Raw genomic sequence first — 6,888 nt, forward strand, 5'->3', positions numbered from 1 at the left:
GCAAACAATGATTCCAATACAGACAAAATTTTTAACACCCAAGAACTCAAGGATATTGTTCCATGAACTCTGCATAAGTAAGGAAGTTTTAGCCAGCAAAAGCAAAGGGATGGGAAGCAATCATTGACTCTAGTATAACCAAGATGAAAGCAAACTCAGGGATTAAAGTGACAGAAAGAAAGTAAATATCATGTTTTCTGATAATGTAGAAATGATATAATTAATAAAAGTTGGAGCAGAAAAGAAAGAAGATAGAAATACGTGTGCAAATTTACTAATCTTTCATAGATGGGGTCAGCATTTACCATTCAATGCTGGCAAGTCAAATAATAGAGGGTTTTAGGTTTTTAAAAAACACACTGAAAGGCAAATACTGAGAAAGATAATCAACTAAATTTGGGAATAGTATTGATATAGTTTGGATGTTTGGCCTCTCCAAATGTCATGTTGAAATGTGATCCCCAGTCTTAGAAGTGGTGCCTGAGTTCACATGAGATCTGGTCGTTTAAAAGTGTGACACTGCCCCCTGTCACTCTTGTCCCCCCTCACCATGTGACACACTGACTCCTTTTCGCCTTGGGCCATGATAGCAAGCCTCCTGAGGCCTCCCCAGAAGCAGGTGCGGGCACCATGCTTCCTGTGCAGCCTGCAGAACCAGGGACCAATTAAACCTATTCTTTTCTTTTCTTTTCTTTCTTTCTTTCCTCTTTCTCTCTTCTCTCTTTCTTGTTTTTCAGGCGGACTTGCTCTGTCGCCGAGGCTGGAGTGCAGTGGTGCGATCTTGGCTCACTGCAACCCTCTCAGGTTCAAGTGATTCTCCTGCCTCAGCCTTTGAGTAGCTGGGATTACAGGAGCTCACCACCACACCCAGCTAATTTTTGTATTTTTAGTTCAGATGGGGTTTCATCATGTTGGCCAGACTGGTCTCAAACTCCTGATCTCAGGTAATGTGCCCGCCTCAGCCTCCCAAAGTCCTGGGATTACAGGCGTGAGCCGCTATGCCCAGACTTAAACCTCTTTTCTTTATAAATTATCGAGCCTCATGTATTCCTTTATCACAAATGCAAGAATAAATAAATGGATACTATCTAAAGAAGTGAGAGATTAAGGGCACAATATAAAGTCACATTTATAAAAGTAACCTCTGGGAGGAAAAACCCAAATCTTACTACTTATCAAAAGAAAAGCACACACACACAACATAGAAAATAGGTCATACAGTGACATCTTTTGAAAGATGTAAAAAGAGAAAGCACAAAATAAAGGATAGAATCAACACCGAACGTATGTGGCTCATCAAAAGTATAAATCAATAAACCTACCTATGTACAGAAAACTATTTTCAGATTGAATCACAAAGAAAAATACAACTTTATGCTGCATTCAGTGAACACAAAAGTCTGCAAAAAATAGCCGGGCGCGATGGCTCAAGCCTGTAATCCCAGCACTTTGGGAGGCCGAGGCGGGTAGATCACGAGGTCAGGAGATCGAGACCATCCTGGTCAACATGGTGAAACCCCGTCTCTACTAAAAATACAAAACATTAGCTGGGCATGGTGGCGCGTGCCTGTAATGCCAGCTACTCAGGAGGTTGAGGCAGGAGAATTGCCTGAATCCAGGAGGCGGAGGTTGCGGTGAGCCGAGATCGCGCCATTGCACTCCAGCCTGGGTAACGAGTGAAACTCCGTCTCAGAAAAAAAAAAATAAATAAATAAAATAAAATAAAGTTCAATGATTCAAAGTGGCAGTTTTTAAGGCAAAGATATTAAATGGAAGAGCAGTATTCATAGGCTTATGCCTGTGGATTATTCTGATTAAAGCTAATTAAAACCTTCTGAGTCATTTCATGATTCAGCATTAATATGATTAAGGATGTACCAAAAAGTAACAATGGAAGTTACTTGTCAGTGAGTTTTAGGTGGGCTGGTAATTCAAGTTGGCCTAGTCTGTTATATGTTGTGTGTCATCTTACAAATATAGCAGTGGCTCCAAAAATTGGAAAAGAACCTACCTACAAATCACAGCCATTTGATAGTGAAAGTGCTTATTTAAAAAAAAAAATGGCTATTGGAAATTCCAAACAGGGAAGGCTCTTGCAAAAAAAAAAGAAAGAAAAAAAAGAAAATCACATTCAGTGGAAAGACTCACAGCAATTTATTTACTAGCTGGACTAATTGCTCAAAAAAGGAAATGTCACAACATTGGTGAGAATCTTATTAGGCCAGCATGTAAAATGATAGTGAGTAAAATAAGACAAGATGCAGTATGAGAAGTGAACAAGGTTCCACTTTCAGCAGTATACATCAACATAGTAATGACTTGTCATGCGATGTGGAAGGGGATTAGAACATGCTACCCCAAAATGTGCCACTTTGGCATACGAATTATTTTGAGCTGAAGGCATTTGAGAACCAACAGATGCAGAGAGAACCTTCCTGGGGCTTTCCTTATCCGACTAAAAGCAGAAATGCCTGAGAAATGAGGACTGCCATAAATCTCTTCCAGGGATGTTTTATGACGATGAAGAAAACAGAACATTGACACCAAGATGGACCTGCACAAACCAACCTTACTAAATTAACCCTTAACTTCCATTAGTTTCCCCCATATGTCTATGATCCCACAGAGTGCAGCCCCTAGAAGCTTAAAACCCTTTTCCTGCTGGTGGTGGCTCTACCTGCAGTCCCAGCTACTCGGGAGTCTGATGTGGGAGGATCACTTCAGTCCAGGAGTTCTAGGCCAACCTGGGCAACACAGCAAGACTCCATCTCTGTTTAAAAAAATGTCCTTTGTCTTGTCGCTTTTCTACAATTTATTGCTCTTTGTTGAAGATGGCATATAAGCTCTCAGATCTGTCTGCTTCTTTGTCTCTTCCATTCTTTTCCAGGAAGGCCCTTATATATAAAGATTAAGATCAAATAAGATTTGTATGTCTTTTTTCCTATTAATCTGTCTTTCATCTGTATAATCTTCAGGGCCCCAGACAATGAACCTAAAGGAGTAGAGGAAAAAGTTTATATTCCTTCCCTACAATGCTGAAGAATTTTGTGTAATGAACTGAAAAACAGTAGCTTCTTTATTCAGGTTGATGAGTCAACAGACGTCACCAATGAATATCACTGGGTAGCACTGGGAAGATTTGTAAGTCATGATGAATCTCAAGAAACCTTTTTCTTGCTGTGAAAACTCACCTCAAGGCCAAGATACATTTAATGTTCTGTCTTCCTACCGGAAACAAAAGTTCTGTCTTAGAGGAACTATGCTCAGTCTGACCCGTAGGGTCATGCATGGATGGTTCCATAAGAATTTTCACCTCTCGGCCAGGCGTGGTGGCTTACACCTGTAATCCCAGCACTTTGGGAGGTCAAGGTGGGGGGATCACCTGAAGTCAGGAGTTTGAGGCCAGCCTGACCAACATAGTGAAACCCTGTCTCTATTAAAAATACAAAAATTAGCTGGGCGTGGTGATGGCCACCTGTAATATCAGTTACTCTGGAGGCTGAGGCAGGGGAATCGCTTGAACCCAGGAGGCAGAGGTTGCATGAGCCAAGATTGCACCATTGCACTCCAGCTTGGGCAACAGAGCGAGACCCTGTCTCAAAAAAAACCATAATTTTCACCTCTTGTTAAGAAAAGCAAATTCTGACAATGTCACAACACATTACTTTCTTGATAGAAAGGAATTGAAGTTGGAGGTGAAGTGACAAAGGTTCTGAGTGATTTTCAAACATGACAAACTACATTTTAAAAAGCCCAGTTCACTTGAGTATGCTTTAAAAACTATGAAAACCTAGACAACAGTACATAGAGAAATCATGTGGCTTAACAGAGGAAGAGTTCTCAGAGTTCTTCGGTGTTTGAGCTCAAAGGTGACTTGCAGGAGTACTTTCAAGAAAATGGAAAGCCAGATTTTTCTGAGTGCTTTGAAGATAAGAAAGTCAGCAGAAACTAGCCTATTCAGCAAATCTTCATCACATAAACTAGTTGAACAAGTATCTTTTAGGCCCCAGGAGAAAATGTTTTGACTCCAAGTCATGAGATTCTTGGATTTAAAAGGAAACGGAATTTTTGAAAAAATCATGCTAAACAAATCTTAAAATGCTTCCAATGTTGTTTGGCCTTATGAGCAAGGCAAGATATCGGTAAGTCTCACATCTTACTGAAAACCTCCTGGAGAAAGTTCAGGACAAAATGAAAGGGCATTTTCTCTGCCTTTCAACACCAAAGAGTGACCGGCCAAGGGGCCTTTTCTTTAAACCTACTCAGCTTGAGAACTTGACTTTGAGAGAAGAGAAAGAACATTGTAAACTGCAATCTGATAGTACGTTCAAGATGAGATCACTGATCTCTCCTGAGGCAAGTTCTGGGTTTCTGTGAAAGAAGAGTATCCTGCTATTCATATGCATAACATGAAAGTTTTGCTGCAATGTTCAATTTCTTATATAAGCAAGCTCTTTCCAATTTAACAAGCCTGAAGAACACAGACAGAAATTCTCATTTCAATTGAAAATGAAATCTGTGGGTGCTTAGCTCAAATCCATCCCAGGATCCAGTATTTGTGGTACCAAAACTAAGCACAGGTATCCACTTAAAGAGGCAAATTTTATTCTTTATTTTTAATCTCAAAAGTAATATTTCATGCATAAACAGGCCTATAAAAGAGATCAAGAAACAATAATTTTGTAATGGATGGGCTTATGTGTGGGTCTGATAACGTCACTCAATAGAAAATGTTTTTCAAAGTAATATAAAATTGAATTTTAGAACTGATTTTTATTAGTATTGCTTTGACTTAGGTTTCAGTAGCTTTACTGTTCAACATTGCCAATAACAGTAATTTAAGTCAATTTACAACCTTAATTTAATTCCATCTACTGAAACTACTCTTAAACAATTAAATCCCAGCTGGGCGAGGTGGCTCATGCCTGTAATCCCAGCACTTTGGGGGGCCAAGGTGGGCGGATCACCTGAGGTCTGGAGTCAAGACCAACCTGACCAGCATGGTGAAACCCTTCTATTAAAAATACAAAATTAGCCAGGAGGGGTGGCGGGCACTTGTAATACCAGTTACTCAGGAGGCTGAGGCAGGAGAGTCACTTGAACCTGGGAGGTGGAGATTGCAGTGAGCCGAGACCACACCACTGCACTCCAGCCTGGGTAACAAGAGTGAAACTCTGTCTCAAAAATACATAAAAAAAATAAATAATAAAAAATTAAATCCCAATTTTGGCTTAAGCCAGTTACTTATTTTGTCTTAAAAATTTATGAAAAGGGCCGGGGGTGGTGGCTTGCACCTGTAATCCCAGCACTTTGGGAGGCAGAGGTGGGTGGATCACGAGGTCAGGAGCTCAAGACCAGTTTGGCCAAGATGGTGAAACTCCATCTCTACTAAAAATACAAAAAACAGCTGGGCATGGTGGTGGGCACCTGTAATACCAGCCACTGGGGAGGCTGAGGCAAGGAACTGCTTGAACCTGGAAGGCAGAGGTTGCAGTGAGCCGAAATTGTGCCACTGCATTCCAGCCTGGGCGACAGAGCGAGACTCTGACACACACACACACACACACACACACACACAGAAAGGAAAGATTCATCTCAAGAAAGGAAAGCTAAATATAGCAGTTTTGTAAAAAGGAAGTTTGGCTAAAAAGTAATTTTTAGTTTTAAATGGAAGGAGGAACTGCTCTTGTACATATCCATTAACCCTTTTATTAGTAGAAATTTTTATTCAGACTTTCAGACCCACTTGGATAAAGTTTTTAAAAGTCAAATACAAACTTTAAAAGAAGGAAAATCGTAGTCTCTTATCTATACTACCAATAACCTTTAACATCCTTAATATCCTTTGTAGGGAAGGGGAACTACACAGTGAAACAGAGCCACGGTTCCCCAGCCCAGCAAACTGCCCAGGAGGGTTTAGGCTCAGGAGCAAGGGCCAATGAAGGGATCTTTTAGCCACCAGGGGGCAGCACCGGGGCACTTATTTCTCAGAAAATAAAAAGAATGAAAAAAGATAACATCTTATTCAACAAATATGCATTGGATGTCTTATGTGCCAAACCCTTAAGGAATTTACATTTACGGGGGCATGGATAACTGGTATCAAAAGCAAAGTTGCCTACCTCCAATTTTACGAATACCTCATTAGCATCACCTCTTCCTAATACCTATGGTGGTCTTTCAACAAACATATTTTTAACTTCTTTCTCACGTCTAGTCCCTCTCCCTGTTATTAATCCCACTTTTGGATAGATAATAGTTCAAGTGAGGCTCTGATCATTTCCTATGTGGAGCAAAAAACTGTCGCTACTGGCCACTCCTTTCTCAAAATTATAGACACCATGGCAGACTTTTTTCCTACCAATGTCATTACGGAAATTTCTTTTCCTTTTTTTTTCTCTTGGCCTGCAAAACCTAAATTATTTATCATCTGGTCCTTTACAGAAAAAGCCTGCCAACCCCTCGATCTGCCCCACCATCTTCTCTTCTTTGCACAGCAGAAGATTCGAGGCGCTGTGTCTGCTTCTTCAACCTCCTGGCCTCTTTGCTCATCCTCAGATACAACACTTCCCTTCCTCGGGACTTTTAGACTTGCTGCATCCTCTATCTGGAATGCCTTTAAAGGCTCATTCTCACCCCTTAAACCTCATCTCAAACACAGCTATCTAGAGTAAATATCCCCCTCCCTACTTACTCTGTTGCAAAATCACCCTCTCTATTTCCTTCATAATTATCTCATTTATCTATCTTTTACTTAACCATTATCTATTTCCTTCATTGGAATGCAAGATCCATGAGCTCAGGCACCTCACTGTCTTTTTCAACAGTGACTGGCGCATAACAGGTGCTCAATATGTTTTTTAAACTGTGGTGAAATGTACATAACAA

Source organism: Sapajus apella, unplaced genomic scaffold, assembly GCF_009761245.1.
Source record: "Sapajus apella isolate SASKATOON/1434 unplaced genomic scaffold, GSC_monkey_1.0 scaffold39, whole genome shotgun sequence".
NCBI lineage: Eukaryota > Metazoa > Chordata > Mammalia > Primates > Cebidae > Sapajus > Sapajus apella.